Source organism: Solanum stenotomum, unplaced genomic scaffold (genome assembly GCF_019186545.1).
Source record: "Solanum stenotomum isolate F172 unplaced genomic scaffold, ASM1918654v1 scaffold13230, whole genome shotgun sequence".
Classification (NCBI taxonomy): Eukaryota; Viridiplantae; Streptophyta; class Magnoliopsida; order Solanales; family Solanaceae; genus Solanum; species Solanum stenotomum.
Window position 1 is genome coordinate 1 of NW_026022442.1, and position 12581 is coordinate 12581.

General features: G+C 33.0%; 2 long non-coding RNA genes across 4 annotated transcripts; both read right to left on the bottom strand.

The window, feature by feature from the left end:
- Positions 1-174: 174 nt before the first annotated feature.
- LOC125850042 (uncharacterized) lies at positions 175-5078 on the bottom strand. Of its 2 annotated transcripts, XR_007444739.1 has the most exons (5): positions 4823-5078; positions 2554-2748; positions 1135-1169; positions 816-1013; positions 175-315 (listed from the first exon to the last, which is right to left on the bottom strand). It is a non-coding gene; the product is annotated as an uncharacterized LOC125850042 (long non-coding RNA). The 2 variants fall into 2 exon arrangements; XR_007444738.1 differs by having other exon boundaries at positions 175-1013.
- A 1374-nt stretch (positions 5079-6452) lies between these two features.
- Positions 6453-9663, bottom strand: LOC125850040 (uncharacterized). 2 transcript variants are annotated; one of them, XR_007444737.1, is made up of 4 exons: positions 9527-9663; positions 9052-9180; positions 8315-8377; positions 6453-7278 (listed from the first exon to the last, which is right to left on the bottom strand). It is a non-coding gene; the product is annotated as an uncharacterized LOC125850040 (long non-coding RNA). The 2 variants fall into 2 exon arrangements; XR_007444736.1 differs by having other exon boundaries at positions 9288-9591.
- Positions 9664-12581: the final 2918 nt, after the last annotated feature.

Genomic DNA, 12581 nt, shown 5'->3' on the forward strand with positions numbered 1-12581 from the left:
GTCCACCATTTATAGTATAATCCACGTAGTATCTTGTACAACTTCTCTTTGTAGTGTTCATACACCCCTTCCTCAATAGAGAAACAATTCTTGTGCTTGTTTACATCGGTCATTCTTGTAGTGACAACTCTAAATGAATGAAACACAGAATTTCTCAGGGAAAGAGGTCTTATTACAACATATCGTATCCATAGTTCGAAAGAAAGTTCAAGTTTGCAATATTTATACCATCCATAAGCAAACCTCACTCTTGCTTTGGTTATTAGCCAAGCACAATGCAACTCATTCATATGCATAGAATGATTCAAGTAAAATCTACGAAAAAAGAAGATCAAGTCAATTTACGAATGCCAGTTCAGCATCCACGTATGACAAAACAATTTGTTCATACACAAAATAGAAATAAATATATGCTTTCCATCGGATTTTTAATTTATCTACAATTACTTGAAAACTCTTTCCACTTATTCCTGGCATTGGGTAGAAACCGTGAGTATAGCTACTGAGATAATCATTTATCATCAACATTTGATCAAGGTCAATAATTTTCTATATTTTCATTCTTTATGTAACTTAAATTACTACGCCTTCCAACTTTTTTTCCCTTATGCTAGCGCAGAAGTTCTGTAAAGTGTAAAGCATGTATCAATAACCATCTTGGTCAAATAACTATTAAGAATCTATGAAAAATGTGAAAATGTATTAAAATAAATGTGTTAAATTACCAACACCAACGACACAATGCAATAACTTAATTATACATTTAGAACCTATTCAAAGTAGCACCGAAGATAATCACAATGAGTGCAACTTACTTGAAATGCTTTCCGAACCATTCAGACATGTCTTGGTTAGTCACGTCAGCTAATTTTATACCCATGTCCACATAACTCTCTCTTAACCAATTTCCAAAAGTAAAAGTTGATGAGTGTTTGTGAAGTCACAAAGTGGACACCATGTAATACTCCTATTTTTCTACTCCCAGAGACGAAAAAAATTGATTCAAGTTGCACCTATTTTTAATACAAAAGAAGATTAGAAAGAAGAAAAGATTCAAAAGCACAAAAAAGCAGATAATGTGTTGAGAATTACATATTCCTAAGAAATTATGAAAAAGAATCCTACAAAACTTACTCCAAGCAAATGAGAGTTGCCTATCTCCATATTACCTGAAAGCAAAAAAAAAATATCATGTTAGATTGGCGAGTAGTGTCGATGCAAGAGACATATTAAAATTGAAATTACTTATCTTTTAGTGCTTTTGCAATTACACTATCGCTTTAAATGTATTTTCTGCAAAGTACTCATTAAATGAGTTTCTCTCAGCATCAATGCATTCATTGGGACAACTTCTACATATATTGCAAACAATAAAGTGTTATCCACTCTATTTTCATAACTTTCTTTTCTGTCCACACTATACACATTATCTTCTATCGTAGCAAAGAAAAACTGTTTTGAAACCTTATAAAAGAAACATACTTGCGAAGAACTTCTTAAATAAAAAACTCAATGTAAGAATCTGCATAAATGCACCAGTCTACACGTGAAAAACATAAATCCATTCGGGCTCATTAGTTGAAATTTGAAAGACATAGTGGCAGTGCACTCCAAGTCCTATTAAACTTTTGTGAAATCAATTATCGTTCATAAATCATGTATAACACAAATCATGTATCATACAACTCAAATATACTTCTTAGTTAATGACGACATGCTAGGAGAAGTTATTTACTTTGCTGCTTGGCTGCTTCAGAATAATGTTTTCTACACCAATTTTAAATCTTAAATTCCTCATTACTGTTAGTACATTATTTTTTTCTCAAGTATAATGTAACAAATTTTAGAAAATATAAAAAGTACACAACTAAACAACAGAATTAACCTCAGCTGGGTTCAAAGTAATGCCCTCTGCATCAATTTGACACCTTAATTCCTCATTACTGCTAGTATGCTATTTTTTCATAATATAGTGCATGTAAAGAAACTAAATTGTAATGTCGTCCAACGTAAAATATAGGGAAAAAATAGACAATTGAATTGTATAATCAACCAAAAAAATATCTTCTCTTACGCCAAAGATACCTTTTATGTTTGAGGAACACGCCATGTATGTGATATACAATGACAACACNTGACACAAATCATGTATCATACAACTCAAATATACTTCTTAGTTAATGACGACATGCTAGGAGAAGTTATTTAATTTGCTGCTTGGCTGCTTCAGAATAATGTTCTCTACACCAATTTTAAATCTTAAATTCTTCATTACTGTTAGTAGACTATTTTTTTCTCAAGTATAATGTAACAAATTTTAGAAAAGATAAAAAGTACACAACTAAAAAACAGAATCAGTTGGGTTCAAAGTAATGCCCTCTGCATCAATTTGACAGTTTAATTCCTCATTACTGCGAGTATGCTATTTTTTCGTAATATAGTGCATGTAAAGAAACTAAATTGTAATGTCGTCCAACGTAAAATATAGGGAAAAAATAGACAATTGAATTGTATAATCAACCAAAAAAATGTCTTCTCTTACGCCAAAGATACCTTTTATGTTTGAGGAACACGCCATGTATGTGATATACAATGACAACACATTACAAGTGCTTGGGCCTTTGTGAAATCACTAATCGTTGCCTCGTTGGTAACCCATGTATCATATAGCTCGAATACATCTCTTAGCCAATGACGATATGATAGTAGAAGTTGCTTCACTGCTCTTGTGGTTCAACATAATGCTTCCTGCATGAATTTTAGCCCTTAAATTCTTCATTACTACATAGACAGAAAATGATAACTCTACGTTTAAACCATAATATCCTTAAGAGTAATTGAGGTTAACTTTTTTCTTATTCTTTATACCATAAAATATGGATTTGTCTTCTTTTTGTTAACCATAAAAATATGTGATAATGCAGATATAGGCAGAATACAAATAGGAGAATATCTAAGTAAAGCTTTAAACTCAAATACATTTCAGACATTTTTCAGTTTATCAACAACTTTATTTGTCACTCTTAAGAAGTTGAGAATAAAATAAAAGTCTTTCATTATCTCTAGTCACATTTTAACAGTCTTTTAGTTAAGAACAAACTTATATCCCTTCCTTGGCATCAACTAATGCATTGGCAAAGCATTTACTTCAACAATATTTTGGGTAAGACATAATTGAACCAAGTAATAATTTAAATTATGTGATAAATGCTATCCTAACCCTTGACAATCTAAACAGAAGGAACCTTTAGCTAGCAAACAAATGTTTCATGTGCCTCAATAGACTTGATTTAGTGAATCATTTTTTCTGCACTGTCCAATGGTTGGAATATGTTCAGTTCGATTGCTGGCATCAAGTGGATTCCCCCTACNCCCCCCCGAGTGTCAAAGAAACAATGGGAAATTGGAGTCTTAGAGAAGTTGATAACCCCATAGCCCCATCAAGAAGACCTAACACATGATTCCATCATGTATCTTTTTGGTGTGTTTAGGAAGAAAGGAATTTCAGATGTTTTAATATTATCTTAACTCTTTAGCAGTCTGAAATCCTTTTGCCATCTTAACATCTTTCGTTGGGGAAATTATCCCCTATAAATGATATATTACCCCTCTTAGATTTCATTAGCTTGCTCACTATGGCTAAGAGACCATTATTTACCTGTGGCTAACTCCCTGATTAAATAAGATTTTCTGTTCTTGGGAGTTAACCATGTTTTTGAGTACGCTATTTGTATCTTCTTGATGACTTTAAAATACAATATCTTACTTCATCCCAAAAAAAGAAGAAAAAAATATGCAAATCGCCTTTGGACCTATCATATAGCAAGCTGCGAAACTCTGACACGACTTTCTTTCAAAATGTCATAAAAAAAGACAACAGAGAATGGGAGGAATATAAGTCATTACGATTATTCTTAGAACCTAAAAGAGGCTTCCTTTTCAGTAGCAAAAAAAATTCCAAAAAAAAAAACAGGATACTCCCTATAATTGGAAAACAGGAATTAGCAGGACAAAGAAGAAAATAAGAAATATATACATAAGTCGACAGTTGGAAAACTGTTATTCAAATCATCATATCTACTCAACGTTTAGATTAGAGAATCAAGCTAAACGACCGAGGAATCATCAATTAGTTTAACGTAATTTCTCTTTCTAGTTAAGCTAAGCTCTTATGTTAAGTCGGTTTGTGTTATGTATTTTTGTCGCTATGACTACAAATAAGATGAACCTAGAGAGATTGAGAAGCAGATGAAACATAACAGTTAAATCAGTAGTTGCCAGTGAAATGCTGAGCACTAAAATAGTGTTGAAGCTTTACTAAATCTTTATAACAAAAATGTTGTGGCAGTAAATGATATATGCAATTGATTTGGAAGCACCTTTTCATATTGTAGTTAACAAATGGAAACCTTATGGTTTTCTTTGTCTTCATAAGATGTAGTCTAATATATTAGAAGGTATAAGAATCGTGGTATGTTTGTCACACTAAAATCACCGACATTTGAAATTTCAAACTAATCAATCTTCAATTGAAAGACACATGAATATTACAGTATGCAAAAGACATTTTTATGTACACACTTCGTTGTTGGATTTCTCAGGACAATGCATCACATAGTTACTCTATATGTCACTTAATATAGAGCTTATTGTAAAACCAAAAAAAATTAAACTCAGCATTTTGTATTTCTCAAAATGACATAGATGAAAGAGAAAAAGAAAACACAATAATTTACATCATACCCAGTTGAATCTTGAGTTCTTTGCTCAGATGTGTGACAAAAAAAAAAATCTGATTATACCCTTTTAGAATCGAACTTACCACTGAAAAATTCTGCACTCTTGTGCATAAAAGATGATGAAGAAGAGAGGATTCAACATAGAATTTTGTCCATGCAACATACCTACAACGACATACCAACAAAGTAGCAAAAATTGGAAGCAATATTATCAAAACAATTGAATATAAAATCAACAAAATAGGACCCAAAACTCAAACAAAAAAAAGAAGGAAAACTTACATTCATTAAGGAGAAGATGAAAAGAAAGCTCATAAAAAGGAGAGTGATTGCAGAACTTTGAATAGACATCGTTTGCAGGGAAAGAGAAGCATAAACACGTGTTAAACAAATAGGCCCACAAAAGATAAAAGTAATCAATTGTCAGTGAAGTAAGTACACATATATATATAGTACCACTCAGATAACTTTGGGTACAACTTCTTATTGCAGCATTCGTCCCAACCTCTGTTGGCTTATATAATAGACAAGCAGGACATTTAATGAACCTGTGGATTCTTATGATTCAAACAAACAATATTGCACCTTTTGTTGTATTGAATATAAGGGGTGATTGAATTAGAAATTTTACGCCTAAGAATTAACTTTGTTTTGTCAAAAACAGATCCAATATTGAAAGAGTGAAGGAGAAAGATCCTTAACCAGCAGTAAAAAGAACGAACAAAAACAGCAGAGCAGTTAAAACAAAAGACTTACAAACTTAGCAGAAGTAGATTTGAAGCAGTCAAAGAAACTAAGATGGGAAAGAGTTTGAAGTAGATTGGAAGTAAGAGCTGTGGTTGTTGTTATTGGACTTTTGAGCACAGGTGGACAGTTGGTAAAAACCACCATAAATGCACTCTGTACATCAAAGTTATATACCTTACGTTATAGTTACAAACTTGAAATTGTAGAAACAGAAAATATTTCTATGATGCAAGCTCATTTTTATCGTAATGGAGACCTCAGCGATCTGTGAGGTTTCAAAGCAGGCTTCAAACATCAAGTTAATAAGCACCTGTGAGGTTTCAAAGCAGGCTTCAAACATCAAGTTAATAAGCAGCACTTACGATGAGGAGAAAACCGTGTGACTTGCTGATTGAATCTGAATCTACTATATAGTTATCTAAGATATTTATTTTTCCTACTTCCCTATAGAGAAACAAACATCTGCTGACATATTCATTAAATATGAAAGTTAGCTTCACCCTTTTTTTCTTTTTAAGTAACTATGTTAGTTAGCATTGTTATGAAGCTAAGAACCGTTTGCAAATGGATGTTTCTCAAGTCAGACGAAACTATACTACACTATTCAAATGAAATTCGAAGGCTGAAGATGAACTTTAGTAATAGTAAAGATCTGCTTTAGAAAGGAAAGCTGTGTACTTTTGTACGGAAGGAAAATCTTAAACCTTGATCATATATATTTAGCTGGTAACATTATATTTTGTTTCCCTAATTATAAATGAAAAAGAAAGTAAAATCTAGAAAATATGCATGGAAATAGACAACAAAGACTTTCCAAATCTAGAAAAGAAGAATAAAAATTTAATTTCTACCACAACTAAACTGTAGTAATCTGGAGTCGTGCACAAATAACACTAAAGTGACCAACACTGTAGAACTTACATGCATGTAATATTATCGGACTGACAATTGTATTGAAGTTGTATATGCGAAGTTGTATTCCTTTCTTATCGTGCTTAAAGTGATTTGATTACAAGCAAATTTTGAATGACACAACAACAAAGAGAAAGATCTTGGAATTTTACAAAGATCTTCCAATAAGAATATCTATAAAATGTATCCGGTGTTCTGCAAATTCATTTAATAAAAGTCTGTAAAAATTATAAACAATCCCATAGCTCAAGGCCACAAATCAAGCATGAAATATATCTAAAACACGGGATAGAAACCTTTCCATTAATTCTTAGCTTCTCATTATGGAGTGAAGCTTCACAAAGTGAAATAAATACTTAGTTGGTGTCTTGCAACTTTAGAAGACAAAGCATAGAGGAAACAATGTATAGTCTCAGTGTCATTTTTATAATTGTTATCTGTGAGCAATCATCCCAAGTATTACATCATGTGGAGAAAGGCATACCTCATTTGAAAAGTGAATTTCTTTGCATAATCAGTTAAACCATTATGCTTTCTACCAAACTCCAAATTACATCCAAATTCTCAATTATAAAATTCTTCAATCAGCCAACTCATATAGAAAAAATGATCACAAAAAAGAATATTTTTTAATCTTCTTTTTTTTTTACACAAATTAGCTAAAACATACTGCCTCAGTGCAAGAGAGGAAGAGAACTGAATTGATTAACCGCAATTCTTTATATAATTTTTTCAACAAGTAAAATTTCAGTCCTTACCTCTCAATATGAGCTATGCTAGATCAGTATAGCAGTTTCTTTACCGTCCTTTCCCTTCTCTTCCAATTGGAACTCCAAATAACCTTTATTTGCATTTGAAACTTTTAGATAGTTCGTTCCATCTGCAAATGAGAGGTTGATTTCACCCTTAGAACCCCGATATAAAATCCCAAGTAAAAAATTAAAATTAGTAAATGAAACTATAAACCAAATAAGCTTTTATACATGCAACTCTTCACAAAGTAAAAAAGTAGCATCAAACATACTCAAAAGAGGAAAAAATCAGAGAACAAGCAAAAGAAGAAGGAGAACCTCACAACACACATTTTTTCAACTTTTATATAGTAGAAGAAGAACATCAATAAATAAAAATAATCCGAAAGAGTGAAGAACAAAGACCATAAAAACTCAGCAAAACATATAGGTCAGATGCTGAAAGATTGAAGAGGAAAGCTAAAGAACTATTTGAGTAATAATAGTTTGACGCAATGAAGAAGAGAAAGAAATTACAGTGAGTTACTATTATATGTTATTCTAAACTGTTACGCGTGTGATCTGCTAAAGGAGGAGTCCAGCACATGTGTTTATTCAATAGTGACCTTGTAAACAGTCAATTGAAGTTGTAAATTAGGTGGACCAAACTGCTTTACAGCTCACCCAAGATGTTGTGAAGTATCACCATACAAAAGTGGTTCATCTAAAGCTCTCTGTTCCCGTGGAATAGCAAGTGCAAGTGGTGTATGGCCAATATGAGATGCGGTCCGTAGACCTCTTATATTTCCCCTGCTAGTGAATGGTCGTTTTTCACCGTGAAAGAAATTTAGTTGTTGTAAATCTTTTGAGTTAGTTTAGCTCTCTACAATGAGATGCTTTTCACTAATGACAGAGAACAATTCCTCGTATTCGAGAACAAACCAAGCACAACATCCTGAAAAGCCATTTTTTTTATGAGAACATTTTTATGGCCACATATATATACTATATTGGATATATTTCACGTATTAGCCAACCACCATTCATCAAAATAATTTTAATCTAGTTCTTAATGTCAGAACATCTATAATTCTATACTCTATATAAGATATCACCTAAGTCTATCATACTAATTCGTAATTGTGGACTTATTGATTTTTGAAAGTCTATGCAAAAGAATTTTACCGTACTTGATACACCAGCCAAGCAAAGTTTATAAGGGGCGTATGTCCTTTATGTTACCTGAAACTATAACAAAATATGACATCAGACATATAAGCAAAATGTCAAGAATTCATTAATCAAAATTTCAAGAATTTGGTGAGGGTGACAACTTTAAGGAGAGATTACAATACTATTTACAAAACCGTCAAGATAAACGACAATCATAATATATGAATGATGTAATAAGCTCAACAACAACAAGGTGACAATATACTCAGTGGGACGAACTCATCAACAAATGGTTGTACGAAAAGCAACCTAAAGTGTGCGTTCAAATTGTTCCTATTTAACAGGTGTAATCGCACTAACTTTTCATCAAACCACCTGTATCCCTCAACATGTATTTACTATTTGCCATAGGCACACTCAATAGAAGGGACTAACATACATCTTCAAGTTTAGCAAAAATGTGCTAGCTTCAGGTATAAGGGATCATAGTCCATAAATAACGTTTGCATTTAATAATTGATAAGAAAAGCTAAAGATTAGTTTTAACAGTAGTAAAGTATAAAAGTGGAACTCACCCAATGAGAAATTTAGGGTTACAATCTCTACCTAACCCGGACAATTTTAGTCGGTAAATCGAAAACTAAATCAAATGGATAAAATTGATAGATTTTTTAGTGTTACAATATCTACTTAAATCAGACACAAGGATATTTTCTTGGTTTGATTTGATAGAATTAAGGTCGGTGTACCTGCGATATAACGATATAACGATATGACTGTTTCTTCGAAAAATTGATAGAGTTTTTAATATGAAGTTTCCTATGCTCTATCCTGCATATTTGTAATTCTCCCTTTTCTCCTCGAAGTAAATGCAAGGCCTGCATATGAGAAATTATTAAATTAAAAACACCCACATCAAGAACAAAGTGGAAACACAAAATTTCAATAATAGAGTTTTAAGAAACAATAAAATTGATATACAAACTCGTAAATAGGTAAGTCGGAGAGGAGAAGGAGAAGAAGGAACAACGCGACATATGAACTCTAAATTTAGTGCATGCAATGGTATAACAACCAAAATATCAAATCAATCGGCAAGATTGAAAGAAAAATTAACCCAATCGAATGAAAAATTGGCCTAAAATCAAAACAAAAGTAAAATAAATAATCGAAGAAATCGGTGTCTGCTAAATTCTCCACTGGAAGTGTCGCAAGAAAACGTACCATAACAGTTGGAGAAACTTTAAACATGAAATCAATTTTATTAATAAATAGAAACTGAAAGGAAATAAAAGTGGAAAAGAAAGAGGGAATGAAAGAGACCGTGTAGGTTTTTGTTAATGTCCCAATGTGGAAGACGAACAGAGATTGTAAGTAGCACGCGTCTTTCTTAAAACATAAAAAGCAATATACGTGTTAACAATATAGGTCAAATATTTATCACAGATGAGCCCAATATAATGTACCATTTACAGTACTTTTGGTACAATACGTATTTGCCGTGCTCGTACCCTCAAGTCCCACTTCTAATAAGGAGTAATATATGCATTCGTGTGTATAAAAAAGGGGATTGCTTAAATGATCTGTTTTTATTTTTGATCAAATATGTATATTATATGTGCACCTTTTGGATTACAGATGCATTACCTGTAACTTTTTTTTAAAAAAAAAAAGAAAAATAACAATGCATGAGTTTAAGTCATCTCTTCTACTCTGTTAGTATATTTGTACTTATAGATATATAGGTTTGTTCCCTTTAAGTTTATATATATGGCATTTTAAAATCTGAAAATTTATGCATAAGTTTTTATCCAAGTCTTTATGAAGTAGTATCTTTGTAACTTGAATATGAATTAAAAGTTGTTGTAGTGACTTTGAGCTTTATTCGGCATTTGTGTATTTTTCACATTTTGGATAGTATATTCATTGGCGCTATTTAACTCGACTCTATATCTAGTTTATTCAATATCGAGTAAGGTTGGATTGTATTACTAATCTCTTTTTACTTTCTTTACATGTACACTATGGAGCAAAATTGAGTCTTGATTCAAGACTCTAGCAAATTTCAAGTTTTATAGACTTGACGTTATCCTCATACCCGCACATGGAGTCCTCACTATATTTTTTACTATTCCAAATGACAAGCAAAACAAGCGAACNCACAAATTAGCTAAAACATACTGCCTCAGTGCAAGAGAGGAAGAGAACTGAATTGATTAACCGCAATTCTTTATATAATTTTTTCAACAAGTAAAATTTCAGTCCTTACCTCTCAATATGAGCTATGCTAGATCAGTATAGCAGTTTCTTTACTGTCCTTTCCCTTCTCTTCCACTTGGAACTCCAAATAACCTTATATAGAAACCAATCAATGTGGAGTATATGAGTACAACTTGAAATAATTCTTAGCTTATCATTATCTTCAAAATGATTGAAACAAAAAGGACATTCACATGAAGTTGTGGGTTTTTATGATTCAAACAAACAGGACACTTCATGAACCTGTGGAATCTTATGATTCAAACAAACAATATTACACCTTTTCTTGTATTGAATATAAGGGGTGATTGAATTAGAAATTTTACGCCTAGGAATTTAACTTTGTTTTGTCAAAAAGAGATTCGATATTGAAAGAGTGAAGGAGAAAGATCCTTAAGCAACAGTAAAAACGGAACAAAAACAGCAGAGCAATAAAAACAAAAGACCTGGAAACTTAGCAAAAGCAGATTTGAAGCAGTCAAAGAAAATAAGATGGGAAAGAGTTCAAAGTAGATTCGAAGTGAGAGTTGTGGTTGTTGTTATTGGACTTTTGAGCAGAGGTGGACAGTCGGTAAAAACGACCATAGATGCACTTTGTACACCAAAGTTATATACATATTTATTTACATTTTCAAACATGCATATAGGAAAATAACATACAGTTTATGATACTCAACCTAAGAATTCACAAAAAACCTAAGAATTGAAAGAATAATAGAAATAACTACCAATATAGGTTATGATCCTCTCCTTGGTACTTCACCTAGTGGCTAATCTCAAGTCTCTTCTCTCGCTCAGCTTTGGGAACAGGAAGGAACTGAGCGCCCCGGCGAATAAAGAAAAATTAGAACAAAAATGGAAGCCTAAGCCTTCACGAATCCGATTTATTTGGATCAATAGGGAGAGTAGATTATGATGGTGTTTTACGACTTTAGCATTAAATAAAATTACAACACTATTATGAATACAATAATGCATTTTTTTAGTGCGGTCGAAAGAACACAAAAAATCTCTTGGCAAGGCGAATGGGCGTTTTAGGGTAGGGCGGGATCTAAAAGCTCTCCAACGTGTTGCGGAGCCTTCGGCCGTGAGAGGGTGGATGTAATTTAGCTCGAACGAAGTGAGACAGGCCCTAGCCCGAAATTCTTACTTCATTCATCACAGTTCCAGGCCTGTAGGAATGGCTTTCTCCTTCTCCAATTGTCGGGAGAGGTTTTCCGCTCCGGTCGTCCGAAATTTTTTTTCGTAAAAAAGAAAGTAAAAAAGTCAAGTACGCAAGAAGAGTTTATAGGCGAAGACACTGGAGGGGTTCGATACAATACAAAACACCCATGTTATTTGCTGTAGGGTTCATCTTTTTATTCACCATAAGCCATCAATCACTATGATCTCTTTCTTAGAAAAGAAATTGCGTAGCAGTGCTTATTCCAACAACACCAACAAGAGCGGATACTCACCTAAGAGCATATATGCCGACATCTTTCCACGTTCAAGCAGCTAATCATTAAACGACTTCTCCACATTCAAATATCCCTGTCGATGTTGTGACCAAAGATGCGGGCAATACTGAGGGTGACCCCACTGTTGCTGTAGTGGAATCTGGGAAATCGGACCCACCCGCTTAAGGTTGTTGATGGTTCGTTGGCGCTATGCGCCACATGTTTGCTTCACCCAAATCCATTACTTTTTACTGCATTTTGTGTGCATTGGGGACAATTGCACCTATTTTTTTGTTGGGGGTGGGTAAATGGATTGTGAGTGATAGGGTGAAGTCTGAGTAACCCAACTCATAATCCTCTCTTGGGGTTTTCTTGCCTGTGTTCTTTTCCCCCAAGAGACTTCTGAATTTCTGTTGAACCGGCATGTGTTAGGATTGTATGTGTAGAAGCATGAGAACAAATGAAGCATGATGGCAAAAGCTTATTGAAAAAAATGATACCCGTCCAAAAAAAATAAAATAAAATTGTGATATGTGCTAAAATCTATAGGCTAGAATGAGTTGAATGTGTTGGCTCTGAGT